This window comes from Manacus candei, unplaced genomic scaffold (assembly GCF_025592945.1).
Source record: "Manacus candei isolate 608988 ecotype Guabito, Panama unplaced genomic scaffold, ASM2559294v1 h1tg000017l, whole genome shotgun sequence".
Lineage (NCBI taxonomy): Eukaryota > Metazoa > Chordata > Aves > Passeriformes > Pipridae > Manacus > Manacus candei.
The window spans coordinates 4,353,960-4,370,415 of NW_026138065.1; positions in this window are offsets into that span (position 1 = coordinate 4,353,960).

The window sequence follows — 16,456 nt, forward strand, 5'->3', positions numbered from 1 at the left end:
ATGATATGGAGTATCATTTATTCTCAGAAGTCCTGTGACATATGTACAAGTATGTGAATATACTTGATATTTCATAGATATTTCTTCAAATCTTATGCAAAAACCCAGGAATATTTGTGAGGTTTACAACGGTATTTAAAAAATATACTCTGTGCCCTCATCTTAAATCCGAAGCCCTTTCCAGAAGGTATATGTTCTAAATTCCTTTGTGTCACTACAGAGTGCAGAATTTCCATAAGGCTGCATTTTCTTTGCTTTTTTTTTTCTCTTGGCTTTTATTAGCATACTTGATTTAACTACATTAATTCTTGCACTGAAGGCATTGACAAAATGTTAATTAATGGTTAGATTTTTATACTATTATTGCACATTTGACATACAATTTTTAAACTTAGAAATGTCATGAATTGAACAGTATCTAAATCTAAATAGGAACAAAGGCAGTTTATGCATTTCACTACGTCAGATTTCCATCCAAGTGATACCAAGGTTGACTGGGTTAATCTTTCGACTAAAGAGCTGACTCATGGAAGTGCCTGAACTTGAAAGGAAAACCACAAAAAGTTGTTCTGAATTAATGTAAATGGGCATGAAAAATACTGTCTTCCTCACTGAGATCCAGTATGTTCAGGCTTTGAAGTGGACTCATTCAGCATTTATACAGTAATGCTGAAACCCAACATGGACTTATATGTCAATCCATTGGGCTTTTTGTCTATCAACTGAAAGGAAACTTACCTTTTTCCTTTCAAAAGCTGCTTATGAGAAATTTAAGAAATTGGATAGACAAGACCAAATACTTCTCATATGCAAAAGATATGTTTCAACACTAGCATCTTCCCATGTGGTGTCCTAAGGAATGAGTTTGCCACTGAGAGAAGTGGTGGCAGAGCAGTGTGCTCCCTTACTGGCATATCTTCCATTTCAGGATTTCCAGAGGATATTAAGCCAAAGGAGTAAAGTATTACCATTTGTTGATTTCTGTATGGTAACATCTTTGCACTAACCACTGCACAGAAGTAACTTTTCTGGGACAAAATGATTGTGCCAAGTTCCTAAAAAAAAGATTAATAGGAAAAAATCAATAGAAAAATAAGTGAGTGAATAACTGAGTGTGCAATGGGTTATTGAACTTATTAGCTCAGCTTTGAAGGGAAAAGAATCTCAGGAACAGCATGAAAAATAAGTTTACACTGACTTTATCCTAAAAATACCAGGCCTATTCTTATCTATAACATTTCTTTTCACTTCTTCCTCTCAACCAGTACAAAAACATATTGCTTTTTAATAGGAGCAGATGCATACATATGTGCTAGAAAGAGTGCTCTGCATACATCATGGTATATGGTTATGCAGTCTTAATGATTTTAAGGATGTTGCAATCATTCTGCTCTCCCAGTGTAGGACAAAGAGGATAATACTTAGCATGTCTTTCAACACATTAGCTGAAATATAAACATATGACAATACTGTCCTGAAGTGGAGCTTTGAGCTACTTTACATTTTTCCTACTGCAAACATTTATTAGTTTTGATCCTATAAAAGGCTGTGCTCCTTTGCCAAATAACACCTGTTATGGTCCCCTTTTGATTGTATTCTGATTTACGTGTTTCTTCTCTCACACAACAACTTTTCATACTCTGAAGCAGTTACCAACTCACACAGAGTAAAATTCATTGTGCCCAGGAGAGATTATATCCCAGCTATCTCAGCTGACACCTTTTTGAGGGCTACACATCAGTGCACAACAGGAAGGATTTCTGTTCATGTTTCAGTGAGTGGAGTTTCAAGGCTCAGGAAAGAGGACATTAAAAACACTGGGTCAGGCCCAATGTTTTTTTCCTTCTCAGTGTTGCATTAAGGGAAATTGTGATTTCTACTTCTGAGCCAGCAGTAAGGTGCAATTAACTAATTGTCTTATTACAGAAACTACATGCAGGGACCACAGTATTCAATGCCTTGAAAGCATACTTCCTCCCAGTGTCAATAAAACTGAACAACTATATATTCACTTCTTCACATCCTGGGTGCCATTTATAGCTATGGCATTGACTTCCTCCTAGTTTACCTTCTTCTACAGAGTTGATAGCAGGCAGAACACAGTTGTTTAACTTTGGCATAAATTCAGAAGTTCAAGAAGTTAAAAACCAAACAAATGAAAGATAAAACACTTGTAAATACCAATTCTGTGATTGAAATGAGGATATTAAGGGAGCCTGGACAACTCATCTCTCAAGAAACTTGAGGGAGCTTTATTTTTGGCAGGTAAGATTCACTAACTTACAGAATGTGCCTTTTAAATCCCAGAACATATGAGTCACTCCTGTCTGGCTCATGGCAAAAGGCTAGGGAGGAATAGTTTCTGCAACGTGAAAAACAAAGCAAGAGAAGACAGCATATAGTTAGTGCATTGACTAAAGCAGAAGCATGGAGTGTATTACTCTCGTCACACAGAGAATTTTCAAACAGGCCTAACGTGCTTCTGCTCTTTTATTTTTCATTTCTTCCTTAGCAGAAGACAGGGGAGGGGAGAAAAATAAAACTTCTCATAAGCTTCTTTTATTCACCAATTATTTACTTCATTTGCTGAAGTACCATTTCACCTTGGCAGTGTGTGGCAGTAGTGTAGCAGCCTCTTGAAAGCCAAGCAGAAGTGTTTAAGCCTATTTCTTTTTCCCTAACTTTAAAATAGATTAGATTGTTGGTTTTAGAAGATTTAAGCAAAAAGGTCAGGCCAGTTTATAGTTTACAATAAATAAAACAAAACATTGGATCATTTGGGAATTGTATCATGCAAAAACTATTTTGGCTTTCAAAATCTGCCGTGGTTTGAAACAAATATGGTTATGCTCAGTTTGTTAATTCACCTTGTGAACTGTAACGAATGGCCTGTGGCTTCCATTAGAAAATGGACAGGCAGTAGAAAGGCTGCTCTGTCTTTCTTTGAGTTCAATGTCTAGCGATGTTGCAGTGATTTTTTTTCAGGCCTGACAGTCCTATCAATCATAACAAAACTGTCTATACTGACTCAGCAGTGACCTGCAAGACGGCTTGCCTGGTTTGCTATCACTGCCCTTGTTAACACTGGTATTTCTTTCTAGCTCTGTGATGTTTCTTATGATGTATTTAACTAGTTTTAATTCTACACAAAAGGCTGAATAGGTCTGTTATGTAAAACTTGCTGCTGCTCTGGTAGTATGTCTGTGGCTGTTAAAAAGCCCATACTATTATATGTATACTAAGTATTGATATTAAAAAAAACCCCAAAACCACAACAACTAAAAGCTGGTTTGAATCTGGTTCTGGGGGGAAGGCTTGTAATGTCTGAAGATCAATACAATTAAATTTCACACAAAACAGGAACAAATAATTATACATTTTTATTTATATCTGGTTTAAGTGCTATATTTGGTTACACATGTATGTCTTTATGTAAGCTTAGGAAAGGAAAAAAGTCTTTCAGTGTCCCAAGGTGAAAGTATTTGGTAATAACTGTCTTTGACTGCAATTGCACCAGTTGAATAACCTTCACAAAAGGTACAGATATCCTGCTTGGAAAGGGTCTGTGATGTACCAGTTTGCCACACTTGTCTGAAGCTGCTGCTTTTGCCTAGTTATAACCAGTGGGTATCTCTGAGCACGGCCTTGTTTGCTATGAGTAGCTGATTTAATGAGCAGTGACAGATTAATTTAGAGAGCTGTTAAAAGGTAGAAAGGCTACGTCTTATGGGGCCCATAGTCTTAACATATCTCCCAGGTTACAAACACCAAAGAGCAGAGGGTTTGTCTTGTTCATTGTCTTAAGGAAATAACAAAGAGATTCAGGCTTGCAAATGAAAGAATATATTAAGTCATCCTGTGTTTTTTCTCTCCCAGCTGGACGGTTGCTGCTAGCTGTGCTGTGCAGAGTGCTGGGTAGAAAGAGCTATTGCCAGGTGTGACACCTGCTTTTGGTGTGAGTGACAAGGCATCAACCAAGGCAAGGCACAAGGGAAGACTCACTTCTGGTTCCTTGGTTTCAGAGCTTGACCAGGTGGAGAACTATTCAAATTATGGGCACTTCCTACATATTCTGTGCTCAACATTTCACTTTCTTACTTGAAACTAAGGCTGCATTACCATAATACCGTGATATACATGGCGTCTTTCACCAAGGGCCAGTAGATACAGGTCCCTGCTCTAGGCTGTCAGGTGTGGGCACCACTGGTGCATCCTCCTGCTGTGTTGCAGATGTGGCATACCGACATTTTGCAGTGTCACAGTTAATAACATTGACTTCCAGGGGAAATCACCTCTGGCAATGGAAGAGTGTTTGGAAACCAGCTAACGATGATCCTCTTTTGATATTTTTCTTGTTAAGTAAATATCTACTAGGGAAAATTAGAGAAATGCAATGACCTAATAATTTAGACATTAATACCACTTCAGAAACAATATTTCTTGCATAAACAATGATGAACATCTCTTTGGGAACAGGATGTCATGTAGCAAAAGAATACGGAAGAGAAAAATACAATCTCGTTCAAGAGAAGCATAACGTATTCAGGAGAGATCTGGAAGACCAAGGGTGGGATTTTTGGGGGTTTTTTTTGGGGGGGTAGCTAATTTTAATGTGTCAGTTAGATTAGAAGCTTAGGTAGATGTTAGGAACACTGTGCTTCATTTCACTTTTCTGATTCAGCCTCCTTCATTGCAAAATGTGTCCTGAGTTTTACAGCAGCTGAGCTGAAGTTGTAATTGAATTGAATGACATTTGATACGTATTCAGAAAGTATTGAAATCGGTTGCTAACTACTCAAACCCACATGTTAGTAATCTGATTTTAGGAAGGAAATTTTGGAAATGCTGCTTTAAAAGTCTCTGTGCATGAAGTAGCTCATTTGTAAATTTGGAACAATGCTGTATTAGGAAAGTATTATGGAGATTATTCAACTAATATGAAATGAGTTTAAGATAAATGATAGGCTAAAAAGCATTATAGAAGAAGAAAGAATCTAGTTACCCAATAATTTAAAGATTTCTTCTAAATAAAATTTCATTCCTGAATATATTTATTTTGCAAAGAGGAAGTAATTGCCCTAATAAAAATCCGAAAATATCTCATATTTTGTGCAATTCAATATATTTCATGTAGGGTAATGCTCTAGTTATTTTATTGCAGATGAACATCTGTTACTATTTATTGGGCAAAGAACATACATCGTAGGCAGTTCTGGCCCAGTGATTCTGGTACTTGCCAATTCAAATCCCAGGACAAATAATTTCAGTTTCAGTTATGCAGGACGTATTCTGACAGTGCAGTCTGTAAATAGAAGATAAAATGAACAGAAAAAACAAGCAAAGCAACCAACAAAACAAAACATAATCTTAGCTGACTGCAGAGTGTGAACATAAGATGGCAAAAATTTAATTGCTGTCACTGTCCCCTGAGCTCTTCCCCATGGTGCTGGATGAAAGGGCTGCAAGATTTCCAGGTGCCACTCAGCCATGTGCCTATCATTGCTTTGACAGACTTCTAAACTGTTGGGATAGTATCAATCTCAGGGGATACCTTACTCCGTTCCAACCTTAGCTGGAATTGACAATCAGATGTTGAAATAAATAGATTCAACTCAATTACTTTTGCCAGTTGTACTCTGGGTTCTCTGGGGTGAATGATACTTCATGGGCATGTTTTAATCTAGGTATGCTTGTGTTTTTCTGTTTTAAAGAAGGATTCAGTACACAATTGCCCTTTCTTTGTATTTTATTGCAGCTCAGTATTCTGACATTTTTTTTTTATATCTAAACATTTATTTGGAAAAATACTGAAGTCAGGAGTTATAGTCTTATTCTAATTCTGCTGCCACTTCCTCACAATATATTGTAAGAATGATAGTAGCAGGCACAGAACCTCAGTTTAGAAGTCATGGTCTGGATCCTGAGGCGTGTCTGCATGCATGAACTGAACATCACAGGAAGAAAAGGGAACTAAACACTCACTCCCTCAGGAGCGCTCTAGCCACGAGGCTATCACAGAAAAAGAAATGTTACAACCCGCCCCCCAACCTCCTTCTTCAGATAACCTTTTGAAAGTGATAACTGGAAAAGCAATCTGTGATGCATCGAATTTCACTGTACACTTTCTTGCTGGATTGAGCTCCCAAAAATGATTTTGCCAGTGGTATATCTTGTTTCTGGACCCTGCTTTGATATTGGGATACAGAAAGCTCTGTCTAGTTAAGACAGAAGCTGTTTTGAGGCACCCACATCAGTGCAATTTTAGGCTATAGCTCTGAAAAGCAGCAAAGCAGTGATGGATTCTGATTACTAGCGGTTGAAAGCAGATGTTTTTCAAAGTAACAGACTTCTCTTTGGATGTCTAAGTTCCATCCCACTCCAAGTGATTCATTATCGAACAAGCAGCGGGAAATCTTGCAGATATTTTGCCGAGCTGCAGCACCTTGAAGAAGCTTGTAGCATCTTTTGGTACCCTTCTGAGTCCTACATCTGTGTAAGTGACATAGCTTCTCTAGCAGACCTAGACACTACTGGCTGTCTCCCATTGTATTTCTACAGCAACTCAGAGCTTTGTCTACAGTGATTTTAATAATTTTAATTGCTCACAAAGGCAATCCCTATTACAGGCATTTCACAACAGTCTAAGAGAGCACAACAAAAGTTCTTTATATTCTTTCCAATGTCTTGTCTTTGGGTTCCGGGGGAATGATGGGTATTGTCTGATACCCTAGAAACAAATTCCCTTTTTTGATCTTTTCAAGGTTTCCATTAGGAAGTAAACAAAATTTACTTTTTAAGATGTAAATAAGACAGGAGAAGAAGAAGAAGCAACAGCAGATTAAAGCAAGACTTAAGAACGAAAATAATTTTAGACAAATTTCCTTTGAGCAAAAAATGCCTTTTTTTGGAGCATATCAAGCTGTTTCTTAGAAAGCAAGATGAGCTATAGTGAACTAGAATGCATCTTTTTTAATGGAAGTGGTACTACTAGACTAAAATCTTTCAAATTTTTATCTCAGTAGGATCATATGTGTACTTAGAAAGTTGGAGTTGTACTAAATTTATAATTCAGTGATCGGTTATTGACAAATACAACAAGTTGCAAATAAGTCATGAAAAACTGTAGTATTTGGCTCAGTACATTTAAACAGAATGTGAAGATATTTATATATGTATGCATGTATACACACGCACACATGCACATTTAGCCATATTAAAAAAAGAGTTACAAGGGCCTACAAAACACTTGATGACATTTAGACAAAAAGAAAACAAGCAGTTTTAGAAAAACTGGTTTGTAAGCCTAGCTGTGAACACTGGAGCCTTCCACAATCTGCCTAATCCATTAACAGCTGAATGGGATATTACAGAATGAGTAATGAAGCTTTGGAATCAAAAATGGTTCCCCGAGGGTGTTTATCTGTCTGTTAAGCTAGTTTGGGCATTTTTCCTCTCTTAGGTCTGCACATAATTAGGCAGTTGTGTTAGAATAAAGCATCAGAGAAAGAACTCAGCCTATGGAGAAAGCAGGTACTTGGTTCTCAGAAGTCTGAGGACCCCTGGAATAAGAATGCACCTGTGGGAGCTAGGATGAAAACATGAATTCTTGGCTTAATAAGTCTGAGAAAATGACCTCTATTTTCTCAGAAAGTAACACAAATCCATTTTACTTGAGTTGGTGGTGACACATATAGCTCTGGTTCATATAGGTCATGGAAAGACAAGAAGAAGAAATCCCACTCTGCCCAGCTCACCTCATTGCTCTAGGAATAAACTATTTCTTTGAAAAATTCTAAGAATAAGTTTAGACAGCACCATGAGTTTAAATTAATCTTAAAAAAAAAGTGTAATGAAGCTTTTAAGGGGGTTGTGGTTGCAAACAAGAAAAATAAATAATATTAATTCAAAAGACTTCTGCCTGCACAGAAGCTCAAAAGAGATTGCAGAATATTGTCAACACACTAAGAAAAGTTGATGAATTTTAGAAAAATAAAATGATTTTACAGGGTCATTTCCAGGATCCAGTGAATCAAGAAAAAGTAGATCAAACTAATTGGGTTGTGGGATGGACAGACTCATACAAGAACAATGAAGTCATAACGTATCTCACTTATCTTTGCTGAAATGACAATTGACAAGGTTCATCCTCAGGACTGGATCAGAGTGAGAGAATCTACTCCTGATTTATTAACTAATTCACACTTATTTTAGCCAAAATTTAACCTTTCTTCTTTTTTTGAGGCCAATTCTTCCTCTCATGCTGCATAAGCTCACTGAAGTCATCAAAAGCACAAAAATTAGACTGAAGTAGATTCATGATTTTGTGCTCAGCTTCTCAGAATGTGTGCCCTCAATACTAGTGCTGCTATGGAAGATGCAGGACGACTTCCTGGTTAGTTTGAGTAGAGTGATTTAACACTGACTGACTTGATTTTGAAAGGACGAAATCATTCTTCATGGCTCTTGGTATTTTTCTTCTTGATACTATTTAGACATTGTTTTGGTAACCAGAATGATATGCAAGACAGCAGTATGCTTCCTAAATATTCTTGATGTACCAATTCCAGTACAATATTTCGATAACCAGTGATATATTATTTCAGCCATTTCAGTTTACTCAGGTATGCAAAAAAATCAAATTGGTGTGTAAAAAGTGTTAATGTGTGCAATACCTAATCCTCACACGCAATGATTTGTAAAGGAAGATGATTAAAAATCAGCCTGAAATGGTTTTGGTATCCAAAACCATTACGATATCATGAGATTATGTGCAGTCTGAATACCAATGGGCCAGCATTTTAAAGTGCAAAAGTCAGATGACTTTTTGTTACACAGTTCAATTGATTTTCCAGAGAACAACTTTCTCCAGCACTATCATTTATCTATGTGCTATACAAAAATCAATGTGGGCAGCAATAAATAACTCCTGATTCCAATTACCTTAATTAAGTGGATGCTTTCAAACAACTCTCTGCAGCACTTGCATAGAAAACTTCTGGAGCAGCAGTGAGATCAGCAATATTCAGGCTTAAAAAGCTTTGACTCCAGACAGGCATTGCCAGTCTGTTCTGAAAGGAAAAAGAAATGCAGTCAGATGCAGGACGAATATAGATTTAGATTAGGTATTATGAAAAAATTCCTTACTGTGAGGGTGATGAGGCACTGAAACAGGTTTTCAGATAAACAGTGGATAACCCATCCCTGAAAGCGTTCAAGGCCAGGCTGGATGGAGCTCTGATCAACCTGATCTAGCAAAACGTGATCCTGTCCATGGCAGGGGAGTTCGGACTAGATGATTCTTAAGGTCCTTTCCAACCCAGGCCATTCTATGGTTCTATCCACCATTTTGGGGTAAATCATCTGTAAGTAAATGGTGATGGTTAAGAGGGACTATATTCCTGGTTCCAGTATATCAAAATGTTAGATTTTAAATGGACTAGTTCTTCACCATGGAAAACAATGTGAACAGGTGAAAAGCCAGCAGAATCAATCCCTTTTGGTCCCTTTGTTGAGGGCAACACTCACTGTGTACAAAGAGACTGTGCAGGCAGGGCACCTGCAGCTGCAGCGCAGAGCACGTTCCCCATAGCTCCACCAATGAGCCACTAAGAGTCTTCCCTCAACAGTCTTACCTCTACCTCTGGTTTTGGTTTTCTCATCTCGCTTGATTTCTGTCTCCATATTTTCTTACAGCTTCCTTAGAAGTCTAGTGTTTTTTGCAGATGTTTGAGTGGAGTTTTAATCAGCTGTGCCAGGTCAAATCATGACTGTGGATCAAAGAGAACTGAGCACATGGGAGGAAAGTCAAAAGTCTGGTGGGTAGCAGACAGGCAGTGTGCTCCCATCACTTACTTGTGTAAAGTTCTCACCTTCTACCTCCCAATAGAACCTACGTCCTTGTTAAGTTAATGTTATTTCCTTTGCAGCTCTCCTAGGGGGAAAAGTTTAGAGAACTGCATTTGTTCAGCCTGAAGAAGAAAAGCCTTCGAGGTGACCTTCTTGCAGCCCTGAAGGGAGCCTACAAGAAAGATGGAGAGAGACTTTCCACAAGGGTATGTAGTGACAGGACAAGGGGGAATGGCTTCAAACTGAGAGTAGGTTTAGATTGGATATTAGGAAAAAATTCTTTACTGTGATGTTGGTGAGGCACTGGAACAGGTTGTGCAGAGAAGCTGTGGACCCACATCCCTGGCAGTGTTCAAGGCCAGGTTGGATGTGGCTTATGAGCAACTTGATCTAGTGAAAGGTGTACTGTTCCGTAGCAAGGTGTTTAAACTGGATGATCTTTAAGGTCCCTTCCAACACAAACCATTTTATGATTCTCTGATTTAGAAAAATCACTAACTTCTCCTCTTTTTTACTTTCTCCCACTTACAGATACCACGTAGCTTCCCTTTGGATGTCTCTAAAGAAATACAAAATAAATATTATCATCCATCATTAGGGATCATGATGCTATTACATAGCTACAAAAAAAATATATATACACCATTTAACTGCTCACTGATTGTTCATGTCAGATTCTTGAAGAAGCTTCTCCAGTATTTCCTAAAGAGTAAGGTTCAACTGTGTAGGTGTCATGGAATACGTCAGGAAGCAAAATATGACTCCCAATGAAATAAATGCTACGAAATGCTAAGACAATTTAAGCACATTTAAAAAACCTGCCTCAGAAACATTGTGGTCCCTCCGATCTCAGCTGTACGAAGTTGTTTAGACATATTGAACAAAAAGCACTGTTTGTTTATTTGTTTATTTGTTTTTTTAATGGTGTGAATGTTTTAAAGACTCTTCTGCTAAAGAACAGTTTTATCTTAGCGATTAATAACCTTCTTATTCTCCTCTCTGCCCTGTGAGAATTGCATATGACATAGAGGAATGAACCATCTCTCCTCAAAAAAACAACTCAAACCACACAATTTTTTTTTTTTCTTTAAAGTGTTTAAGGAAGGGAATTGGACATAAACAGAACTGCTTTCAAATGTAATGTCAGAAAATCTGCTGCTATTCTATCCTGGACTCCTACATATTGACAACTCTTACAGTGATTAAGTTAAATAATCTACCAAGAAAAGTAGGCAAACCAGCTCTTTACTGTAATGTTGCCCAAAAGCTGGCCTGTGTCAGAACCCTGGTCTTGACATTTACAGTAGTTTTGTATAATTATTTCTACTGATATTTATATTTTATATATGCCATACATTGGTCCATACTGTACTGTGATGCATAGACACAGATTATTAATAAAGATAGGGCTATTAAATACCTCTTTAATGAGTTCGTCCTTTCAAATGGGCATCTGAGTACTTATATGTGGAAAAAAAGAAAGTGTGTTAATAAATAGAATTAATCTCTAAAAATACAATTAACCTTTTTTTCCCTATATATCTAGAAAAAAGCAAATACTTGATTATTCTACTCACAAATTTCTGGCTTAGTAAGAACAATTAAAAGAACACAAATCACAGATCTCAGCGTGTGGAAGCAGCTGCTCCTTTAACAGATGTGTAAATGTATATAAAGATGTCCCTTTACCCCCAAGAACATCTGCAGTACATGTGAATTTCTGCTCACCAGTGTGCTGGTTTAAAAGTAAGCTGGCAAGAGAAATGAACCTGACTCTAGAGAGATAACAAGCCAGAGTTACAATTTACTAAAAAGATTACAATAAATGCAATGATATAGGGAGAAATGGGTTTAACCACAAAGACAGATGTATAAACCCGCACCTTGGAAAAGAACAGAAGAGGATTCATTAGTCCCTCTGCTGAGCACCACGTGGTCACCCTGGGTGCAAAGTAAAAGGAAATGGAAACCTGCTGGTCCAGATGATGGTCACAGTTCTGTCAAAGTAACGATTGCAGTCCTGTCAAGAGTAGCAGTTGCAGTCCTGTTTGAGTTCTGGTCCTCCTCTGCATCCAATGAGTGGTACAAGAAGTCCCCAAACCCCAAGATTATATATACTTAGGTTTGGGTGGGAATGCTCAGTACCTGCCCCAGAACAGGAAGTTTCACAATGGGTAATTTAACTCTGAGAGTCCTGGGATATTTTTGGAACCTTTGATGGTCTAAGTGGTTGCAGCTGCCTGTTATGCCAGTCCATTATGGTCCATAGGAGAGATGACCCCTCAGACTGGATGTGAAAGTGCTAATGCCTCCCCAGGGGGAGTTATCACAGCCGAGTCTCTGGTGTGAAGACAAAGAAACACTCCCCTGCCTCACAGCATTTCTTTAACACTCAGCTTGTAGCCTGAGGTGCCAGGTGTGCCCTGGGCAGCTGCTGCAATCAATTTATTAACAGTCCATCACCAATGACATAGAAGGTGTAGAATACACAGTTTTGGTTATACCCGTGTAGTGACAAACTGGTCCCTGTCCCTACAACTACGACACCAGTTAGATGTGCTACAGTAATTCTGTATAAGGTTACCCATATTGCCTTAGTGAAAATATCATATATCCTCCCCTGTATTAGTGATAAAATGTAAATAAAACTTATATTGAGGTGCTGCGTCCATATTCTCTATAATAAATGTTCTTCTGTGCCTGCCAATGAAGCGTACAGAAACACTCTCAAAAGTCTCTCCATCTGAGGATATCATATATATTTTTTCCAGCTTCCAAGACAAACAGGGAGACTGGTGGCTTTATTAAGATGATTTTAAAATGACGCTTGGTTTTTATGGAATCAAACAAAGAGTTGTGTTGAGAAAAGCTGAGAAACAACATTCTTCCCCCAAAGAAACTGATGTTTAACAAAATGAGCCAACATACTTCTTTTTTAAAAGTTTCAGTGTTTTACATTTTCTTTTTAATTTCTGTTACTCTGTTTATCTTGCAAACAAGACAGAAAAAGAATACAAAATGAAAGAGAACTGAGGGAAGAAAAAGGAAACAAAAGAGAAAAGTAAAAACTAATCTGAAAGTTTCATATTTTTAAAATTATGGAATTTAACTTATTTTAATGGAGATACCATTTTCAGTATTATCTGATTTGCTTTCATGAACAACAATTATGAAATAAATATTACCTCTAGATTGTGCTGTAGTAGACCTGGTCTCAATTTTCAAGCAGATTGAAGCCACTCATGTTTAAACTGATTGAGGTTTGAAGCCATTTTGACCAGTTGACCTTTGACTTATACAATAGAAGCAAAAAATTAATATTTTAAATTCTATTTCAGGTAATGAATAATTCATGAATGAGGATTGAGTGCCTTGAATAAATAAATAAAAATAATAATTTCAAGAGTATGAGGTTGAATAATAAATACTGTTTGAGATAAATTCATCAGTTATATTTTAATGAACATTGCTGATAAAATTTTCTTCCTTATTTGAAAGGAAAGTAGAAAACCTGTGTATCAGTCAAATGTGACTAAACAGGACATGGGAATAACAATGAGTTTCATAACAAAAAATTAAGACAGGAAGGACAGAGCAAACTTTGAGACTCACATAGTTATTCAATATAGAGACATATATACAACCTTTTCAAGATACATATGAATATTTTATTACAAAATTATAAAATTGTATATAATTTATGTATGTTATACATATATCAACTGATCAGTGGCACTGTTTGTTGTACTTTGAAATGCAGAATAGAAGGAGGTTAGTAGGGAGGATGAAGCAGGTTTACAAGTAAATCAAAAATATACTTGCTCTGAGAGCAGTAATCTACTACAATGTTGTCCATACAAAAGAGATGAAATGCTTTGTGAAAAGTATGCTCTCCTCTTTTTTTTTTATTTTTTTGTAAATGGAATAATGCAATAACTGGGACTAAAAAGAGCACTGATAAAATAAAGGTGGGAAGACTTAGAAGGAAGAGCTCATTTCAATGCAGCATGAAATCTTTTCAATGTTCCTTGTCAAAGGAAGGAAACTTCTATGAGCAGAAAATGGCCGAGTGGTTCTGCTTATGAAATAAGGAATAACATTTGATCTTTCTCTTCAGAGCTGTAAAATATTTGGGACATGGTTCATACTTTCTGTGTATTGCCTGATTTATTGCACTTTTGTGCAGAAACAAATAATGAGCAAAGACATACCATTTAGGCCCAGGTGGAAACATAAAGGAGCTCTGTGTTGTCAACTTTCTTCACACAACCACAAAGTGCTCCTCAGCCTCCCCTGTTTTCAAAGCTTTTACATTAACTAGTATTTTTAGTGCAAATCTTACACTGTAAAAACCTATTGGTTTATGTAGTCCATTTCTTCAAAGGACATACTGCTACATAATAAATTTGAACAATACTTTGGGAGAAAACAAGCAAAGCAATATTGTAACTGCATGTTCAGGGAAATGGATATAATAATTTCACCACCCTTACGTGCTATAAAAGATAAAGTATCAGTGCTTACTGTTTGGCAGGAAATATTTATTCACACAAAATTGCAGAGGCCCAATGACTTGAGCTGACCACATTTTTTTTACAAGTTAATCCGCTCCAGCAAAGTGAAAGGCCTGAGCAATATGTGCACCAAGCTTCTTCCCTTACCTTGACAGAATATCTTAATGCAGTCGTAGTTTAAGCAAGCATCAGTCCCTCAGGCTTATGAAAGGGTCATTTCTCTTTGTCAGGGCTTTAAGCTCAAGTTTTCAAGGGCATAGATGTTTATATTCACAGCATAAGGGGGGACAGATCAACACGCAATAATTACACTAATGCCATAATAGAGAAAATTGGAGGGAGGGTACATAATAAATGTGTTCTCATTACTTTGTAACATTTTGATTACCAACTAGGCTGTTCATTTGGAAAAATGAAATTAAACTCTGTGACAAGACTTAGAGGCATACTCCAATGACATATTGGTTCAGTTATGAGGCATACTTTGCTACTTAACAATTACAATTCTTGCTAATACATAGACAAAAATCTGAATTTTATACTTAATAATTGAAATGCAAAGGTTAAAAAATAGATAGAGCACCCTTCTTCTGGTGTAACTCTGCTAACCAAGACATGCATATGATTATCCTTGGTAAGTTTATAAAATGTGAACTTCATTAAAAGTAATCTGATTAAATTTTGAAATTAATCATACTCAGCAGAAGGCACCAAACTGGGAGTTTCCATGCATGTTAATGAGTGATACATCCTGTACTCTTGCTCACTGAAGTTAAACAAGTTGCAAATTCTGTGCCTTAATGTTGTAGTACAGTCTTGGTCTGCTGAACATTTAAAGGTTCTGTTGGAATCTTTTGACTATATTTACTCATCCTGTAAGACAAAATATGAATTACAATGCTAACGAAAAGATCCTCAAAACTGAAATAATTCATCCAATATAAGCAGATCAGAAAAATACACATTTTCTTTCATTTTAAAGGATTAACCTCAATTTTTCATTCACCTAAAAGGACTAATACACTTAAAATAATTAATTTCTAGTGATGAAAGAAAGCCACTGAAATAAGAATGAGCTTTCACAGACAATGAATATACTCTGGATCTTCTTCTTGTGGTCAGGAGGATTGTCCTATATAGTTACTTTGGTATTAGAACTTGAAGTAACAATGTAGTAGGTCTTGAGTGTTCTCCTGTATCAATAGATATGATGAAAAGCTGCTTTTCCTTATTTAATGCAAAGAATGGAGTGTGGAATTTGTTGGAGGTCTTTCCTGTTCAGGAAAAAAAATGAGTTATGACTATCCCACTCATTGATGGAGTCAGAATTCATTGACATTGAGTTGGTTTGCACATAAGAAAATCAATATGGATATGTAATGAAGTAGGTGGAGTAACTGTTCTCAAGAAGAGTTTAGAGAAATGCCTGTCAGGAATGATCCCATAGAACTTTCTCCAGAGGTGTGATGGAGAACAGCGCAAAAGGTGGACTGTATGATCTCATGTTTCCTCTCAGTCTACAATTCTATGATCTATGTGCTCTCTTGAAGCTAATTATGATATAGACTCAGTAATTATTTGTCTACAGAGTTGTCCAGTGCAACAAATCTCATGTCTTATTGCGCAATGCTTATACAGGCAAATTCTTTTACTGACTGAAATGACACACATCTTCGAATACTTCCTTCACATTCTAAGGTTTTACTCAGCGTTACATACCTGCAACACTAATTGTTGGGATACATTCACACACCTGCACAGAACTGTGTTCTAAAGTAAACATACTATCCTTACAAGAAAACATTAGCCATTTATTTCTGACATATTTTGAATTACCATTGAATTTCCATTTCCAGCACTGTCACTCTTAGACGCAGCTAAACACAGCAGAGCAGAGAAAATCTCTCTTTGTCCCTTTCTCTTTGTGCATTGTAATTCAAATGAAGCCACCAAAAAAGACATTTTGTACTGTACATGAAGCCATCCAAGACATCAGCAAAGGGGAAAACAGTTTTCTTAATAATGTGATTTTTTTGCCAGGGTACTTGGTTTATAGGTGTACTTTTCTTTCTTCTTCAAAGATCTGCAAGTTTATA